Here is a 17,365-nt window from a genome sequence, read left to right as displayed (position 1 = left end):
CGATTTCAGATTATGCTTTTTTTTTGCTTCCCATGCACCAACTAAACATATGTGCGCAATTTATTCTAATAAAAAGCAGCGCGCAGAACTAAACCCAGCTCCAAAGTGGAACCGGCTGCGAGCGGCGTGAGATTCTTCGTCGCGTGAATAGCTGTTTGGCGCGTTAACCCGTTCAGCGAAATGTGTCACGTGCTCCGCCAACGGGAAGAGATGTGAGCGATCTGCTTAATTGGCTGCCATATCTCCCGCAGCTTAAATCGAAGAAAACATCAAAGTTCCCCGAAAATCCGCACCAAAACTTTCTCGATTCGTACCCATTAAGTGCGAACTCGGTGTGTAATGTGCGCTCTTCCTTAATACCTCCGCGATACCGACTACGAACTCTATGGCCGCGCCGCCACCGCGGTTCAAATCTAAGATCTTAACGGCTAGCTAATGATGTGTACAGAAATGTTGTGTGCTGCCACAACACATTACACTTTTCTTAATTACGCGCGCTTTCTTCCGAGCCGCCGCGGCTGAACGAACTGTTTTACCCGCGCACCGATAATGAGCTTTAAATTCGTCTGCTTTACGGCTTTGCGCTCACACAGATTGATTGCGATCTTCCCGGGTTGATTGCCAAAAAAGTTTGGGGGAATTCCCCTCGACCTCCACATTGAGAAGCGACGCAAAAAATTTCCCATACCGGGAATCGAACCCGGGCCTTCTGGGTGAAAGCCAGATATCCTAGCCACTAGACCATATGGGAGGTACTGAAATGACACACCAAACACGAATCGTTGAAATTTGCCGGCCGGAAAACGTTCATCCTTTACTGCTCGAGTAAATCGGCAAACACAGTGAACACGACCCGACAAGTTACGAGCCTGCGCTGCTGAACATCGGCCGAGTTCATTCTCTTCGTTTTCCTTGCACGCTTCGCGTGAACTACCTCTGTTGGTTCGTGTTTGCGAGCAAATTTATTGCTCGGGGGTTATTTTTAGCCGTATCTCTTCATGTCTCGCGCCGTAGCGCCAGTTTGAGATTGGAAGCCGTGCTTCTCAACAGTCCCATATTGTCTAGTGGTTAGGATATCCGGCTCTCACCCGGAAGGCCCGGGTTCGATTCCCGGTATGGGAAACTTTTTTGATTAGTTTGGATTTACTGGTTTTGGGAATAGATCCCAGAAAAAAGTGGAAAGACATTTGATTATCTTGGGAACCTAATATCGGCATATCAGCACTTTGACGATCAATTACAGCTTATATACGATGTTTTCACCCGAAATCGAGTGTTTTCGACTAAAATCGTGTAATAAAAAGCTGAGGCAAGTTTCTATCAAAAATTCTGCAAGTTAGTTGTCATGTAATTTGAATTCATGTAGATTAGCGTCAATTGGATGGAAAAAGAAATTTCTAAATAGTGATTGTGACTGCAAAAAACTTCCCATACCGGGAATCGAACCCGGGCCTTCCGGGTGAGAGCCGGATATCCTAACCACTAGACAATATGGGATCATTGAGAGGTTGGGCGCCAGAAGCTCAACTGGTTTTGAGAGGCTTCACTCGGAACGTTTGAAAATTGTGATTTTGTTGGTTAGGTATAGAATTGATTACCTTTTTATTTTAAAATAGTTATGAAACCAAGAATCAAACAGTTGACATCACACCCCGTTGGCAAACAAATGCCCACTTTTAATTACAAATTCAATATTTAATCAATATAAACTCCCGGTCGCACCCCTAACGGTGTAATGACATCCGATGTCATTCGCGTAAAATGCAAACATTTACACTAAAATTGAATATTTTGCACATTTGCAATTTTCCCCTCTCTATCTAAAATATATCATTCCGGGTTGAGTCGACCGGCTTACGGCAGGTACAATTTGCCTCGTTCCCTTTATCGGCCATCGCGTCGTCCCGGAGAAAACCGGCTGACCAGGGTGTGAACAAACAGAAATGCAGAAAATTGAAACCTCTACCTCCGTCGCCGCCACCGACATTCACCAGCCCCCGTACGAAATCACAACATAATTAAAACATCGTAAAGTTTTTATTTTATCTCTGACGCGGTGGGTCTTTACAACAACCAACCTTTAAACGCCCATCAGGTTAAAAACATGTGCGCCACACGCAGATAACAAATCGCTGTAGTTAAATGTTGATACCTCTGTTAAAGGGCAGCAGCTGGACAAGCTTCGCGAACTTGGTGTGAGGTGGTTTGCACTGTGAAAAGTTTGGTACTTGCTTGGTAGTTAAGGACATTTAGGTTGTAGCAACTATTGTGTAACCATTTTTAGGTCAGACAAATGATCGTAGAAACAACAGTACAACTTGTTTGTTAGAAGAGGTTGAATGTTTTTAAGGACTCGGCATTTTCTTTACAAAAACATACAATTTACTTGCAAGTTCAAACTCAAATCTACACCTTAAAAACAATTGATGCTAACCTTTCAATCCTATACCTTGAAAAATTCCACTTTGTAAACGTTTCGATAACCGGCCAAGATCTGTTTGCACTGTGGTGGACATTCATTTAAAAGGTGAGGTGGACCCACTTTCGGACGTCAGGGGGAAATACCGGAAAGAAAACAAAAACCAGATCGCCGTTTATGCAAACAGGAAGAACCTGTCGTCGTTTCCACGCGACAAGCGCGCGCCATCGCGATGTCTCTCCGGAGGGTGCAAGATATTATTGCGATGGCTTATCTTACCCGCGTGTAAACTATACCGCGTGAAACCTGTAAGTGTGTTGAGTTGGATTCGTGCGAAAATGTGCTTGAGCAAGTTTGACTTACATGGGTGGAAATGACGGTGTCAATGGAACAGAAAGTTTACTTTGAAGATTTGAAATCGTTGAAGTTTATCTAAGAATTTTCTGAAACAAGTTTTCTATGAATCTTGTTAAAAAGTTAAAGTATTTCAAAGCTTAGTCTATTTTCCCACCAACAAGCAAAAAATTAACGGTTCATAGCAGTCAGTGATGCGAAACTACCTCTTCCACCTTCTCTCACGAGCAAGGGCGAAAATTCGATCCCATTTACGAAAATTGTATGCGCGCGCGCGATGCTAATTATTCAATTTACTCCTCATCAACCCCCGCTAGGGAGGGGGGCATCGCAAGACGCCAGCCCGGGGGTCTATCTAATGAAATCTAACCAAATTACTGCGGCTGATTAAGTCGTGCCAGCGACGGCCAAAACTAGCTACCGTTCACCCGCAACATCAACTAGAATCCAATTACCCCGTATATACCTTCGCTGTTGAGACATGCCATGCAACGGTGAATTCTGCACACACCGTGAGTTACCCGCTGACCTTCCAAGCGGCGCTAAAGCGATCAAGTGTTGACGTCTGATTTGAGCTCGCATCTCGTGGAACATCCGGAATTTGGAGTATAGAGCGTTGGACGGAACCAAATTACCGCTAATTAGAACGATCTGTTTGCAATAATAGCGGTTTTTTGCAAGTTTTGGTTACTAGTCTTCTTCAACAGGCCGCATTCTGACGGTTGTCCACATTGATAAAGGATAATTGTTTGCAAAATCTGAAGACGTTAGTTGGAAAGGGCAAAAGGTCACATGCCAACATGTTTAAAGGCAATGATCGAATGTGAGAAAATTAGGAAACATTATCTCATAATAAGATATGAGTTTCTTTTTTTGTATAATGTTCTGAATTCTGAGATAAAAATCTGAATTCTTGTTTCAGTCATATTCCAACATTTTATGATAAATTAACATAATTTTTGAAATGACTTGTGTTCGTTTTTGTTTTTTTTTATTTTTAATTCTTTTAAAACCTGAGCAGTTTCTAAGTTTATGAAAAAAGACTAAACTCAGACATATCTATAAGAATTTGATATACTTTTATAATTATTTGCTTCTGCTGATTTTTTTCCCTTTCTTTCAAACATGACCAATTGTGCAATAGTTTTAATAGTTCTTTTTTGATTCCAAACATATTTTTATATCCTTACTAATCAATTTATTTTATGTCTCAATTTTTTGTAAGTTATTTCATCCTTTCAAACATGAGCAGCTCTTAAAATACTCGTTCCGGATGAAAAAATTTCAAAGAAACTTAAATTCTTTCAAAAAAAAAATCTGTAATATTTGTAATAGCTTGTCCATACTTTCAGAATTTTTTTTATTGTTTCTGATTTTTTTGTTGGTTTTTTTTTTTTTAAATGAATATGAAAGTTTTATGAGAAAAAGTCTGAACTCAAACATATTTTTAAACATATCATATTCATTCAAAATAATTTATTCTTTGAGAAATTGATGCATATTTTAACATGCTTTTAAAATAATGTAAACAATTTTTTTTTATTTCAGAAAAAAAAGAATTTGTTGTAACAGTCTTGTGACGCTTGTAGTACAAAGATGGCATCAACTTAACGTTTTGTCAAGATATCCTCGTTTTATTATTTTTTCAAAGCGGATTGTCAAAAAAAATAGTTTCACTGTAATAAGAAGAACAAAAACTCTAAAAAGCTGTAATTTTTTTTAAAGAAAAAAATCTATCAATAGATGTACATTTAACTCTTCTTTAAATATTTGACAATTATGCTTTTTAAAGCAATTTTCTCTTCTTTTATTTAAACATAATTTAAAAAAAGGGAAAAATTTAATGTTCATTTCTTTCTGTAAGTTTTTTGAAAACTTTTTCTTACTCTTGTCTATTCCATAGTTATAAGTAACAATCTCTTCCCGATAAACTTCGTTCTGCTTTTTTTTCGTTCGTGACGTTTTTTGATTTTTTGCTTATTCAGCCTCCTGTGATCAAAATATGATTTTACGTAACTTTCTCCATACAATTTGCCAATGCTCCGGAATCGGTTCCAGAGTGGCCAAAGTGTTAATCAGTTAGCGTAAGAACATTCCTTGGGCTTACACGAACCTAACGCAACAAAAAGCGCCTTGATCCGACGCTCCGTATTGAACTGATTGGAGTTCGAACAAAACCAACAAAATATTTAAGCTTCAAAAGCAGTTTAACAATGAATAAAAAATGATTAGTTTTATGCAGTTTTCCCTTCTTTTATTTAAAATTCAACTTAGAGAAGGGGAAAGGTCTCAATAGATGTACATTTTGGCTTTCTTATAACATTTTAAGATTTTTATGACACTTTCCCACTTTAAATACGGAAAATCACCCAATAACTTACATTTACTCTTTAATTTTTTTAAAAATTTTGCTACGAAGCAATTTTATGCAATTTTCTCTTCTTTTATTAAAACTTCATCATAAAGAAGGAAATATATCTCGAGACATTACATTTTGCCCTTCTTTCAATATTTTAATTTAAGTTTTTAAATGCAACTTTCCCTTTCTTAAAATGTTTAAAAATTGTTGATGGGCTAGTATATATTTTTTAAAGATCTTGTCCCTCGACTCTGGGTAAGGTAAAGGAGAAAGCAAAAAAAAATCCTATATTTCAAATCATAATTTTTAAATTTCTAAATAAAAATATCATCAAATACTTTATACATAATTACGGTTACGCTTTCATACAAAAATTGCTAAATAACCATTAATGTATTTATGAAAATACATATATATTTGTATTCCTAAACTTTTTTTTTATAATTGATTTAAAATGCATAAATAAGCATTATATGAACAATGATTCTGAAAAGTTTAAAATCGATTTTACAAGTTTTTGCAATCAAAATTTGAATCTATATAATAAAAATGGGGGGCAAAACATGAAATAAAATTCGCAATGGCCTTAATTTGAATAAAAAAGAGACTCGAAGGCGCAACATATTTTTTAAATGTTCTTTTCCCTTCTTTCTACGGTTTTGATTTGAGTTATTTTTAGGTTCTTTTTAAAGTTATTATGTTACTCATTACTTCAGTACAAAAAATAGCTAAATAAGTTGTGGTACATACAAAAATATTTTAGATGGTTTATTCAATTGTTCGTATAATGCAAAAAAGGAACATTTTCTCTTGACCGATTTTAAATTATACTTGAAGAAATCGATTATTCTCGTATGAATCTAAAACCATGATTCCTAAATAGTGACAATAATTTCCATCCAATCCATTTAAATGCTTGGACTAATTACACCCTGTTTTAAAAAAATACCTGTGTTAAAATCTTATAAGATTTTCAAAATACTGTACAAAACTTATCTGGTTTGCTCACTAAAACATTGCCCAAGAGTACAAGTACGAAGTAACCGTCGAGGAGGGAACTAACCCCCGTAGGGGCTCGCCCCAAACTCTGCAATGGAAGCTATTACATCGCAGCCGCTGAACTAATCGATATAGACGGCACAGCCTCGCGCAGATCTTCGAATGGTCCGTTGATCTATCTATCTTCAGGAAGCGTAAGGAGTGCTGTTTGTCTGTTCGATTTGTTTGGAGAGAAATTACTGCGTTGCGAAGCCGCGCTTGAACGGGGCTAACATACTTAGCTGCCAAACTTGGCCGCCGGATGATTTATGAGTCGGGCAGGAACTACGGGGAAGTCTTGGCAAAACAGCAGTGGCCTATTGCGCAATCTGGTGTGCGATCTTTACAAATCGCGTGCGAAAAACAAAGCAGCGATGACTTAATTGTTACGACGCGCGCGCTCGGCGTATGATCTTTGCGCAAAGTACTTAGCCTCTTGTCTTGTTTTTTCGTTTTTGGAGGATGGACCCAACCAAAAACCAGGGGTTTTGAAAAAATTCAAACCGGCAACGGTTGGCCGGGGTTGGAGCGAGCTGGTCTCGATTCGCTAATAGGATAAGTGTGAACGGAGATTGCGACCACGAACGCGATGATGAGCTTTGAACGACCTGGTCGGTTTGATGGTGATTATTAATTGCAGCTTCATCAACGGCGTCGTCGTCGTCTGTGGTCATCGCAACTCGCAATTCATGGTAAATGATGGCAGAAGCAGTAGTCATAATATTGCGAAGTATCGACACCGTCGACAGACAAAACAAGGTGTGGTTTATTGCCTGCAATTGCACGTTGCTGATATTTTTTATTGTTTTCATGAATGGTTATGATTGGACCAGGTTGATTGTCAATTTTGGAGAATGGCATCAGAGTTTGTTGATGAATGATACCACAGGATTGTCAAAGAATCAATATATCAAAAATAAACTTGTTGAAAACTTCCTCCCCTTCAGTTTCAGTCTTCAAACACAGAAGTACCCTTCCAGCAACCCCATTTTCCCGCCAAATAGGTCAAAACTACGTTTTCACATGCATGTCATGCCGATATTAGGTCCCAGATCTACCCCCTCCAGTTTTTGTTCCCCCAAACAAACCATAAAAAAAACTTCTCGCATAAAACCCAAGTGAAAAGCCGGCACTTTTTTCGATGTTTTCTTCCTCTTTGTTGTCTGGCTGGGTGATAAAATTTTCATGCAAGAATACTCCTCCACCAACATTGCGTATTTCAAACGCACTCGGCGAACCTTTACCTGGCCAGACATTGTCGTCACGGCCTTTGCTGCGAAAGAGGGGGGTTGTTAGAACTCTTCTAAGACGACGCAAACGCTCCCTTTCGCAGAGCTTTGGGTGTAATACATATTTCAAGTGTTTACCCCGAGGGGGGACGCCTCGTAAAGGGGACCCCCTCCCCCGCTCCAACACCACCACCCTGTTTGCTGTTTATTTTCTCGTTTTTCATAATAACTTGGTGGGGGAGAGCCGGCTTGGGGAAGCGGTTTTGGCGGGAATACAATTCCGAGATTTGGATTCTGCGCAGATCCAGCGATGAGTCATCGCACTTTTCAAGTTGTTTTTGTTGTTGTCGGTGTGGGAGTTGGGGGAAGACCTCGTCGCCCTCGGTATCCATCGGCATTCATTCAGTGAGAATGGGAAAGGTGCTTGGAGAAGATTCGAGAAAGTGAGAGGGGGGCTCTCCGTTCAGAGTCTCTTTTTCTACAGGATTCTGAGTTCAGAAGCGAGTTTTGGGGAGGGGTCTGGAAATGTCTGGTGCTTTGATGAATAGTTGAACCATGAAACAAGACTTGTTTTGACAGGAAATCTTGCAAAAAATAGAAAATCTTTAAAAAAGTTTTTTTTTCTAACTAAGCGAATGTTAAGCAATTAAGCAAATTAGTCTTCAAAATTAAAAAATCCTTGATATTTAAATTCATAAATTGTTACAAGGTTACAACCTTACATTTTCATTATGCGCGAGCTCTACATTAAACATTCGATTCACTAGGCACTCACCAAGTGAAAAAATAATCCAAAGAGATCAGATTATTCTTCTCTTCTTTTATAAGTGTAATCCAGACTCGATTATCCGATGTTACGATTATTCGAAAGTCTTTAAAGGAACTTGGGATAATCGAATCAAAACCGGAAATTCTTTTTTTACACCAAATTCGAGGTTCAGCAACCCAAAATATTCGAATTTGAGTGTTTGGTTATCTGATACTTTATTAAATAAATCAAATAATCTCAATATTCAGGCACTCCGCCATATTGGATTACTTATTCAGCATTGAAGCATTTTTGAGGTTATATTTGAGTTCAACGGCTAAAATAACGATAAAATCGCGATTCGATTATCCGAAGTTTTTTTTTTGTGAGGCTTTCGAATATTTCTCTTTAACCGGTATTTAAATGAATTTCATTAAATTTATCATTCAATCATTGTTGTGTTTCAGAAGAAAAATTAGAAATAAGGGATAAAAATAATTGAAGAGGATACAGAGGATTGAATAGCAATCTAACTACCGTAAACCGAGGTAACATTGATAGGATTTTAATTTATTTTTATGAGTATTTTTCAACTGGTAAGGTTTTTCTCAAGATTATTATTTTAAAAACATGTACTAGGGTAGGCCACACAAAGTCACTATTTTTGTAAAAAGTTATTTCAACAGTGTTTAAAAAATGATTACGTACAAAATTCTTAGTTTGAATTCCGGGGTGACTTTGATAGTCATAGTTTTTCTTGTTGAAATTAGATTTATGGCATACTAATTTTATTTTTACGTCAAATGTACCATCACTGAAGTTGTTGATATAGTTTTTAAGAAAAAAAAGTGTTTTTATTTAGTTAACTTTGTTTATAAGTTTTTTTTACTAAATATACATAAATTATTGGTAAACTTGTTAAAAAGACAAAATTTCGCCTGAAATTCATTTAAAACTATTTTCGTTTATAAAATTATCGATTTATTTTACATTTTAAACTGAATTCGAAGCAGGAATGAAAAGTTTTCACATGTTATATGGAATTTGTTCAACAAAATGCCTATAAATTTGAAGATTTTTTTAAATTATGTTTCAAAAACGCATTATATTTATTATTTACAAACTTATTTTATCTTCTCCTAGTGGAAAATTGTCCAAAAATCCTAAAATGCAATCCTAGAAATCATGACACTTAAAGAAGATTAAAACAATGCTATTCATCAACATTTTCTTAATTATAGTAAACTAACTTAACTAACTTTTTAAACTTTTCAAAATGTTATGAAAAGTTCTTCTTGAGGTACTTTGAGCCCTTCTCTACCACGGTCAGTATGATTCGATACCATTCCGTACGTATTTAATTTGTATTCTTCATTTTACGGAAAAATCTCAAACCTATCGAAGTCGCCCGGCTATCAAAGTCACACCGTTTTACGGTAATTAATAATTGAGTGATTGATTAATCGATAATGATTTTTTTCGGCAATTGCTTTTATCAAATTGATTAATTTTTTTTTTTCAAAAAAATCAAATCTGCAAAAAACAATGAAAAGGAGAACTCTTTATTTTTTATAAAATTGTGGTTAAATTTATTTTGGCCTTATCAGATTTTAAATTTCTCAAAATAAATATGCAGATGTGGCGAGAAGTGAAACAAATCCCGGAACATTATGAAAATTACAAAAAGAAAAAAAGTTAATCGTTGGAATTTGTTGCTATAGTAACAAAAACAATTTGTTACTATAGTAATAAAACGTTACTTAATCCACCTTTAGGTGGTTGGTGCCTTCCTCACATTAATAAAGTGAATACACTACACAGCGTATAAATAACACTTATTTTTATCAAATCAAAATATCTGAGATCAGGCCTAAAAAAAAGTGTATTGAAAACACTAAAGTACTTATAACTTTTGATAGGGTTGTCAGATCTTCAATCTTTTGGGCTCGTTATAAAGGTCTTTTGATCACCTATCCAACGATGGGTCGCATAATAGATCCGGACAACTTTTTCATCAACATATTTGAGATCCGGCCTCAAAAAAGTGTATAAATAACACTTAAGTGCTCATAACTTTTGATGGGGTTGTCAGATCTTCAATCTTTTGGACGCGTTGGAAAGGTCTTTCAAATACCTTTCTAACAATATATAGCATGACGGGTTTTCTTACAAAAACCACCCTTTTTACAATCTTCCGAAGTTTAGCTAAAACCGTTTTTTTAGCATAACTTTTGAAGTACTTTTCTTAACTTCATAATATTAACTAGGGTCTTGTGAGACCCCAAGCCGGATCGAATGAGACCAAAACAGTTTAAATCGGTTCAGCCAGTCCTGAGATAATCAAGTGCATATTTTTGGGTGCACGGACTCACATCCAGACACACGCACAGACATTTGTTCAGAATTTGATTCTGAGTCGATAGGTATACGTGAAGGTGGGTCTAGGAGGTCGAATAAAGAAGTTCATTTTTCGAGTGATTTTATAGCCTTTCCTCATTGAGGTGAGGAAGGCAAAACAAAAAAACTAAACATGACAAATGCATATAAAATTAATCAACATTAATTTTAAAAACATAAAACAAATGGAAAAATGACCCATTGAACAAAGGAAAAGTAGAAAATGGATTAGTTCCTTTCAGCATCCGTTTGAGTGTTGAAAAGTTCAGATTTTCATCACATTTAACCAATTCAAAGCGCATTTTCCGGAATCGCAAAAAAAAAAATTATAAAACTCGTTGCAAAACTTGAAGTTTCCACCTTGAGAACCGTTGCCGTAGCCGTCAACCCCGTTCGCATTATGACCTTCCAACCTAAGTTCAAATCTCTGGCAGGTGAACTCCGGAAAGGGCCGTGCGTCCTGTTCCGTCACACCACACCTCGCGCCACCTTCAACTCGTCAAGAGATTTTCGCTCGCCGCCGCCGGGAAGTTCGCGTGCGCGATCAATCAAGTTGCGTTTGGCTTTCACTTTGGCAAAAAGTTCCCCCCTTCGGGGAGGTCTCCCGTCGAGCCGTTTGTTTACATTCCCTGACATTGACCTCATCGTGAGGTTCCCTCGTCGCCGCGACACACCTGTGCCATCGATCTTTAACGACCTCTTTCGAGGCAATTTAGAACAAATTTGCGATGAGGGCACCGTAATTAGTTTGCACACAGTTTTTACGACTTTTGCAAACACGATAACTTGAAAGGAACGGCAACACAGATATCGGTCACGACGAAGTAAGATTTATTGCTTTCGTTTGAACAAAGTTGAAAAGGACTACGACGGCGACAACGGATTGGGGTGCTGAGATTGTCCTAGTTGTGTGGTCATTATACGAGAGAGTGACCCATTAGTGGCAGGAAGTAGGTTTGGGGAATGGGTCGTGTTTTCACTGGTTAGGGAGGGAGCAACCTGTGTGTTAGCTCAATAAATTAGAGTAGTTCAAATATTCTTGCGATCGAACTTTAAATATTGCTCACTTGATCAATCACTAACAATCCACCATCGCCGCCGCACCAAGGTTAATGGGAAAACCAATTTTCCAACTTCTTCAATGCCACTCGTCAGCAAGTTGCCCATCATCATCATCTCCGATGTTCGACCGTCCGACACCGGAAACGAACTGACCTGTTGTGGCTTGTGTACCTCGCACGGCAACGGCACAAGAGACCACGGTGAAGACGACTCACGCGATCAGCTGTGCAAGCACATTTATTTTCCAGCAAAAAAAAAAAAAAAATCAACAGCGAAAATAAGCCCCGTTGCATATTACGAAATCGGACCACCGGGCATTGGCAATATCTTGAATGCTTCTTCTTCAACGAGACGTACACCGAAAACACTTGACTTGCTTGAATTAAATCGGTTCAAGCCCTGGCTGAGCCAAGACTTAATTGAAAACATCGTTTAACAAATAAATATTCATTATGCACACGCATCGAAAAACTAAAACCCTACATTTTTCGAGGGGCACTCTTCGGACCCGAAAACATTATACGCGGTTCTGTGTGTGTGTGTGCATTTTCCAAACATTTTGGAGGTGAAGTAAGTGGAGTTTAACGACGACGACCATGACGTTTATAACTTACAACTTGGCTCGACTGTGAACATCAAGTATTCTTGAGGGTACTCGATGGACTGCTCCAAAACTGTACATGAGCGATGGGTTGTTGCTGTGGGCAACGGCAAGCTCAAAAGTGTACAAATTTGCGAATTTAAAGATTTTCTTATGCTTGCTCTTCACTCGATATTTTTTAATTCACAATTTTAATAATTTTGTTATCAAATAATTAAGAACGAGTCCATCTCACATCGACCTCACCAATCTACCTGGAATTTTCAGGGGGTTGTTTGGACATATATAACTTGCATCTAGGCCAAATATGAGCACTCTAGGTCAATGGAGAGTGGGGCAAATCGGGACAAAAAGTTTGAAGGTTTAAAAACCTCAAAAATCATTAAATGTCTGTAACTAAGGCAAAATTCAATTAAAATTTAAAAAGCATCTGAGAGGGCTAAAAAAATTGTTGGTTAGGATCGATCGGAGGAAAAATAATAAAATATCACACTTGAATGTCAAGTTTGAACTTTTTTTTATTCTAATCAAGGATTTTTGGAACCTGTAAACCTGGGTGACATTAATAGGTTGAAGATTTTTTTTAATATGACAACTGATAATAGTACTTCAGAATAGGCGAAAAAAAATCCACAGGGTGCAAATAAATTCGTGACATATAAGTCAAAAACGGTAAAATTGATTTTTTTTAGCTAAATGAAAAATACGAATTAAATACATTCAATATGGTATGAAATCATACTGAGCTTGATAGAAAGTTTTCTAAGTACCTCTAGAAGTAGTATTGAAAATCAATGAAAATTAGTTCGAATCGGATATAGGATTACATTAACGGATTCTTTACACAATTTTACACGAAGATGAGTGTTATTGAAACTGAAATCAAAAATATCTTCTGATTTATAGGCATTTTCAGTAGAAATATTTTAAGTAACTTTGGACATTTTTTGTATCACGTCACAAATTTAGTTTATTGGCAACACAAATTGATATTTTTTTGGAAAACAATAATTTCTAGTGAACTTTGATCAAACTTGGAACCTTTTATTTATTTAATGTAAAATTTATAAAAAGCATAATATAATTAACGTAATTTTAAAATGAATATTTTTGTTCTAAATATTAATTGACCTCTCAGGGTTATTGCAGATTCGAAAAGTACATTAAAATTCCTACAATTGTTATGTATCTTGATTTTTGACAGTTGATTAACATGAAATGTCATTATTGTATTGTGTATTGAGTAGCATTACGATGGGACAAACGAACTTGGTGTTGTTTATAATGATTTTCCGAACTAAGTACCAGATTTTATGGGCTTTTCGAAAAGTATACGTCAAAACAACTTCACAATGATCAAACATCAGAATCGTTCAAAAAATTGTATGGGACAATTATGCGTAGAATAATACGTTAAGTTATAGTCCAATTTACCGAACAAGTATTTTTTTCAATTGAGAATGTCTTAAAATGTGAGCAATAGAGGACTTTCAGGGAATAATTCTAAGATTCAGTTAATTGTTACATTTATCCTTAAAAATATTTATATTTGAATAATTAAATTGATTGCTTTGATATTTCCTTTTTTACATTTTAATATAAACTTATTTATTCGTTAGCAAAAATTAAACATTTTGCGCAGTGTATCGATCCGAGTCGTTCAGCATGAACTCATTAGATCTCTTCAACAAGTGTTTCTGTTGGCGTCACACTTCTAGTGTGCATACAAGGTTGAAGAGGTCTTCCACTGTATCTCTCTGTGGAGTGTGTACCTACTTGTTCATCTTCCTACCCAGTAGACACACTCACTTGCTATACGGACGCTTGCCCTCCAAAAGTGCCTGTGGGACTGGGTGGCGGCGCGCTCTCTCCAAAGTATTCTTCAACGCGCGCGTGAAAGATGAGCTGCTGCTGCCCGTTTTACGTAATCCGACCTTCTCAGCGTGGGGCCAACTTTTCGTTCCGTGGTGTCACTTGAAGTTGGCCCCAAAAAGGTGCCACCTCCCTATTGACCCCTTTCCAACTCGATTAGGCTACTGGAACGCTTCGGGAAGAAGTTGTTAAGCAAACAGTGTCTTGTAAATGAGTTCATCAACTCTTCAACAGTCGTCGAAACCTATCGGCTTTGATGTTTACCCTGTTGAAACCTCAAAAGTCCGTTGATCCCAACCCAGCACTTCCCAGAACTTTCGATTATGATCACTTCCTTTTCGAGGCAAGATCCATTTCCCAAAATTAGCTCCACCCGTCAGGTATGGAGGCACCATCATCGTTTGATTCGTTCAACCTTTTTTTTTTATCATTTTCGGATGGTTCGCTGAACCGTACAATCAGAGGGGCGATACGCGAAGCAGGAACATTCTGGGAAGAAGGAGGCCGCTTCTGAAATGTGTATGTTTATGTTTGCGAACACACCGACAGCTGCCGTGTGGCGGAACTTGGGGAATGCTTATCATCGCTTCAGCATATATTTCTATGTTCTTTTGCGCTTTCATTTCGGTGGCTGCCGATGTGATGTTTTGGATGGTTTTCTCAGTTTTAATGATATAGCCAATTTGAAGAGAATTTGCTCACTCTCAGTTTTTCTTTCCCTATTGCTCTGTTTTCTCGCCGTTGAAGCCATGGCAGTGATGTAGAATTTAATTGAATCGTTCATATTAATAAACTAGTATTTTTTTTTCTTTTTTTTCAGGTAATTATCAACGTTTTTAAACAATCAACATATAAGAAGCGTGAAGGATAAGTATTGCCAGGTAGCAAAATAAACAAACAAATACAAATGTCAAGCCTAATTATCGAAATTCCAAAACAAAAAGTACTTCAAAATGCGTTATACATCATTAAAGATATGCTACTAAAAAAAATGTGCAAAATATCTATCAATTTACGTCTTTCACTGATCTGGGTTCCCTAAATTCATTTTTTTTAAATGATTAATAAGTTGTTATTTGTTTTAAAGTGCACTTATTAGCGTTTTCCAATGAAAATTTGAATTTCAGTATTTTTTTTTCCTGCCTCCTTATTTTGGGGGTAAATTTTAAATAGTTTTATTTCAAAAACTTGAAGTAAAACTAGCATTTTGCAATTTGGCGTTAATATTTTTTTATGAAGTATTTTTAAATTGTACTAAGATGATTTTTTTTTCGAAATCTTTCATCTTTAAATGCAAATAACTACGCCAGGTTCCAGACCTGCAAGAGCCGCGTGGACCAGTTGAGACTCGTCAGTTACATGCTCGGCAAATACGGCGGAAAATGAGTTTTTTTTAATGTATTCTAAATTATTATAAACCGTCCCTCGGTCCTAACCTGGTCACAGCACCTAAACGGACCTAATAAAAATAAGTTAAGAATAAAAAAAAAATGCAAATAACTTCAAAACAGTGCACTTTATCAAAAATGTGTTAAACAATTTTCGATTGCAAATTTGATTTTGCATCTAAAAATAATGTTTGAACTTTTGTTTGACATTTTTTTAAATAAAAAAAAGCAAAAAATCATCTCTCCGGTACTAGATTTTGCACCATCCTAAACTCTAGCGTAAAAGATTAACTTTTTCTCGAAAATTAGAAATATACGTATTTGTCAATTTAGCAATAATGAAATCAATTAAAAAGTCAGGATTTTTTTCCGTGCATCTATTTTTTCTAAAAAGTCCTAATCATAATCATAAAACTTTGCCTAAGACACCAAAACATTCAGAAAATCCCATCTGAAGTTACAGATTTTCAAATATTTACGTGCCTTTTTGTACGACCAGCCCGCAAAATTGTATGGAGACTTGTACGGAAGAACTAATGATGCAAAGTTGCTTGCATAGGAAATGTAAGGACAAAGTTTTAATAAAAAAAATCGTAAAATAATTTGCAAAAACAAAGTAATCAACCACTAAATTTGAACATGGTGTCGCTGAACTAGAATTTGTTGTTAAAAATGAGAAAAAACCATCCTCAGAAACCTTCGGATAATCGAACTTCGGACAATCGGTTGTTCAATTTCAAAATTGATTTGAGAAAAAATGTATCAATAACAGCATTGGAAACATTTTTAATGATAAGAAAATCCAAATCTAACTGATTAACTGAAATACTAAAAACGATTGCTGGATCGTCATGAAAAAATGACAAAACAAAAATACTTAATTGTAAGCAAAAGAAAGTGACATTTCTTTTGCTAAAATTTCAATTGTTTTGAATAAATTTTACTGATATTTCAGTAATTCATCTCAATTAATTACAAATTACTGAATTATTTACTGAAATTTCAGTTGATCAAAATTCTGCCAAACTTTATGGGGGAAACAAATTTGACAAATAAGAAAGTAATATTCTGAAAATTCAAAATATTCTATCGGTGAAAATTGGGATTTTCAAAAAAAATGGCTCCCATTATAACAAACTATGCGTGGAGGCGCGTGGTGGCTCAGACCAATTTTAATTGTTTGTGAATAAGTCTGATTATAGCTCAAATTTCAAAATGTGTTGAAATATACCTCTATAATCTTGTTTTTTTTTTTTTAATATGGTATTTAAACCAATATTTTGCAACTCTGATTTTCTCTCTTACCGGTCTTTTCAACCACAAAATTCTCGAACCATCATTTCTTATGCTCTCGCAGCATAAAATCCGCACCACAGCAGCTGCCGTTTCCAATCAAACATCGAACAAGAGAAGAAGATCCCGTGAGAGAGAGCGCGAGCGAGAGAAGTTATGCTCGTCGTGCAAAAAGCACATGTTGCTCGCTCCCAGTCCCAGCGTTTGCTCTTCGCCTCGGCACTTCAGTCCAATTCGCAAACTCGGTTCGGTCGGTCGACTTTCTCTACTCTTCTTCGTGCGTGCTGTTTCCTGCCAGCCTGTGCTGTCTGTGTATTAGTTTGTAAATATCCTGACGCAGGAAAATACTATAAATTTTTACTACGGCAGTGACTAACAGGAGTGTGCCAGTGTGTGTGTGCGTGCTCGTCCCCACCCTCGCTTTCCCCAAGCCAGTTTTTGGGGGTGGTTTAAAGGAAAAAGGAGTTTCCCCCCCAAGAGGAAGAAAAAAGGCGAAAGTGCGTTTGTTTGAATCAGTTTACCTTAATCTTTGAACTAATCTATTTCTTTAAATCTTAGACTGCAATTCTAGATTGCAGCGTGTTTTGTGTCCGTCTTTTAAATAG

General features: G+C 36.6%; 1 protein-coding gene and 3 non-coding genes across 8 annotated transcripts in view; 2 read left to right on the top strand and 2 right to left on the bottom strand.

The window, feature by feature from the left end:
* LOC120417394 (coronin-1A-like) overlaps positions 1-17,365 on the top strand; it is a 65,923-nt gene that overhangs the window by 23,651 nt on the left and 24,907 nt on the right. For 2 of the 5 annotated variants that reach the window (XM_039579420.2, XM_052709626.1), the window contains exon 1: positions 16,994-17,257. The exons of the other annotated variants lie outside the window; for them this stretch is intronic. The gene's annotated coding sequence lies outside the window, so the exon portion shown is untranslated. Of the gene's footprint in view, positions 1-16,993; positions 17,258-17,365 lie in introns of those variants that run through there. 5 annotated transcript variants of the gene reach the window in all.
* Positions 680-751, bottom strand: Trnae-uuc (transfer RNA glutamic acid (anticodon UUC)). Its single transcript has one exon. It is a non-coding gene; the product is annotated as a tRNA-Glu (tRNA).
* Positions 1,051-1,122, top strand: Trnae-cuc (transfer RNA glutamic acid (anticodon CUC)). The gene has a single exon. It is a non-coding gene; the product is annotated as a tRNA-Glu (tRNA).
* Positions 1,426-1,497, bottom strand: Trnae-cuc (transfer RNA glutamic acid (anticodon CUC)). The gene has a single exon. It is a non-coding gene; the product is annotated as a tRNA-Glu (tRNA).

This window comes from Culex pipiens, chromosome 3 (genome assembly GCF_016801865.2).
Source record: "Culex pipiens pallens isolate TS chromosome 3, TS_CPP_V2, whole genome shotgun sequence".
Taxonomy (NCBI): domain Eukaryota; kingdom Metazoa; phylum Arthropoda; class Insecta; order Diptera; family Culicidae; genus Culex; species Culex pipiens.
The sequence above is the reverse complement of the archived record's forward strand: the minus strand, read 5'-3'. Positions and strand labels throughout refer to the sequence as shown.